The sequence below is a fragment of the Papaver somniferum genome, chromosome 7, assembly GCF_003573695.1.
Source record: "Papaver somniferum cultivar HN1 chromosome 7, ASM357369v1, whole genome shotgun sequence".
Classification (NCBI taxonomy): Eukaryota; Viridiplantae; Streptophyta; class Magnoliopsida; order Ranunculales; family Papaveraceae; genus Papaver; species Papaver somniferum.
In genome coordinates, this window is record NC_039364.1 from 24467200 (window position 1) to 24469858 (window position 2659).

General features: G+C 35.6%; 1 long non-coding RNA gene across 3 annotated transcripts; it reads left to right on the plus strand.

Annotated features, from left to right (window-relative positions):
* Window positions 1–280: 280 nt before the first annotated feature.
* LOC113300604 lies at window positions 281–2242 on the plus strand. Of its 3 annotated transcripts, XR_003335850.1 has the most exons (5): window positions 281–456; window positions 525–596; window positions 894–1081; window positions 1159–1254; window positions 1868–2242. It is a non-coding gene; the product is annotated as an uncharacterized LOC113300604 (long non-coding RNA). The 3 variants fall into 3 exon arrangements; XR_003335849.1 differs by lacking the exon at window positions 1159–1254 and having other exon boundaries at window positions 894–1095; window positions 1868–2236; XR_003335848.1 differs by lacking the exon at window positions 1159–1254 and having other exon boundaries at window positions 1868–2234.
* The last annotated feature ends 417 nt before the right edge of the window (window positions 2243–2659 follow it).

Sequence of the window (2659 nt, forward strand, 5' to 3'; positions counted from 1 at the left end):
CTAACATATCAACTGTATCTTCTACGACCCATATCCTAAGTAGGCATTAAAAATACGACCCTTATATAAAATAACTCTAATCCAACAAGATGATAATTGGAACTCAATGCTTGATTCTCATTCATTCTGACCCCACCAAAAACTGACGTGGACAACTCCGATGAGAGTATTAGGAAATAGAGCTCTCTCATTGATTCTGGCCCAAAACAGTTGGCTTTCATGTCACAACTCAATTACATCTCCCACTCGCCCATTTTCCCTTAACTGCCGAGCAAAAAAAACAAAAATACACACCAGCCTCGGAATTTCAGAACTGTTATCTTTATTTCACAACCATGTTTGATTATTTTTCTCCTCTCAAATTGATTCTTCGCAATCACAAACCCAACAGAACAACCTCAGTAGCACGACGTCTATTATTGTTCTCCTTCAACAATCAGCAATCACCGTAAACAGGTTTGGCAGCTCTCCCATCACCTTAACAAATTCTGTGAATTCATCGTCCTTATTAATTTTGGTTTTAGGTCAGACAATTTTGGATTCGCATGTAATTTTTGGCGCTGGAATTACATATTATTTATAGTTCATAACTCCAGGTAGTTAATCTCTCACAATTTTAATTTCATATAGTTTGGAATTTTAATCATCTTCTTTTCTATTTCAGTTTTAATTTCACAATTTTAATCTCTCACAATTGAGATGATTCCATAAGCAATTAACTATGTAATTGGACCAAATAGGATCATCTTAGTTGTTGTTGTCACTTGGTTTGGAACAGTTTCTAAGCCTAATGATCATTTTGGTTCCTCATATTAACTTATAGAATTGGTTGTTTTATATTGGAACTAAGAAGTAAGAATACTAATCCATGTATTGTATTTTCTCTTAACTAGGTTTTTAGTTGAGCTAAAGGAAGGATTCATCAAAATGCTAAGTTCATCATATCCAGATAATTAATCAAGCCTCGCAAGTTGGTTGAAATTCTGAGACAGGGCTGACCACAAGTGGGAAGATCCAGAATGTGTTGGCGGCCACAAATGATCTGTAATCTGTATCAAACAAAAGGAGCTACCCCGAGTAGGTATGGCTAGAAATGTAAGCATCAAAAATATTTATTTCTTTATTGCCAAATTTTAAAGCTACATCGATTTCTTTCAGGTAAGGTTTTGACTATTAGAAATCACTGCCCTATTAAAAAACGACCACAAGTCTCTTTAAATAGCATTTCAAAGTTCCAAAGAGTAATTGCTTAAGGTAAGTCATATCCAATTGGAGTTGATACGCATGTTTGGACTAAATACTGTTGTTCTGCAGCATATAAGATAATTACCTCAAACTGTCATGAGGACCAAGTACAATAGGCTAAATATTTAGAGTAGCAGCAACACTAAAAGGATTTGTTTGCAGGATGTATTGGGGGGAAGGGATTTTAGGATGAAAAATTGGTCCTGATTGTCTTTGCTTTTTACCCCTAAACAGTAATATGCCACTGTAAAGCAGTTCTATTAACTGACATGTAAACCTGCAATCCCGCAGTTTTAAATAGACTGTAGGGGCCAAAATGGATACATAGGATATGTGGTCGATGTGTGGTGTGCATTCTTCTTCATTGCGTTTTCTTCTTTCTCCAGTTTACCCATCAACAAAACATAATCATAGATTCATAGTCATAATATCATAAGAATATAAGAAGCAAGCTTCCGTTCGAAACTTATTTTTCTTCCCATCATCCTCCAGCTAATTCTTAATTTTATTTCATTCGTTTCTTTCATTATCTCTGATTTTGCCGCATGCTCACATTTTACTATGGCGACATCCAAGAACTAACCCAAGATGGCTAAATATGTTGACCGTATTATTTCTGCAGAGTTTCCAGATAAAGACAAGGATCATGTATGCTAAATCATCGTGTCCATAAGGCTGCATGGAATCCCTACGATCATGAATGAGTTAACATGTTTAGATACTCCTTGGTTTGTATAAGATTCAATACCCTTCCGATGTCTCAAGTTCAGGCATACATTTTTTCTTATTCAAGTTTTCTTCTTTAGGAGTGTTGTTATTCAGCTTCTTAAAATACAGGTAGTTTGGTACCATAAATGCTCCGATTAATTTGCTGTATTTGTATAGTATAATAAGATATTTGATAAACGTACTGTACATGCTTTGCAGAGTAGGTCCTTGCATATAAAAAATTTAGTAGAAAATGAGATTTAGAATACAGCCTATATGGACGCCAAAATTGTTGTGGGTGCATGTTGGGAGTAGAATTATACTCCGAAATTTTAATCGAAAAATTAGCATTGACCTCTATAAGGGAACACGGCTAAGCGTAACTCATCTCGGCCAAAACACTGATTGTAAGGGAACATGGAAGGAAACTTTGGAGGAAGTCGTGTCTTCGATGAGCATTGGCATGGTACAGTGGTCAATATTAACACATAAAGGCTCAATTTAGGATTTCTTTTTTTTTGATAGCTTGGTACGGTGGTCCCTAGACTATTCCTAAATCTCATTCATTTAGGATTTTTTAGCAATTAAAAGGGTTTGAACCCCAACCTCCACGTTGGGAGGGAGCATGAGAACTATCAGACCACTTGATGGTTCTCAAATTTAGGATTGAGAAATAATGATTAACCATTTTCTTTTGTAAAGGGAT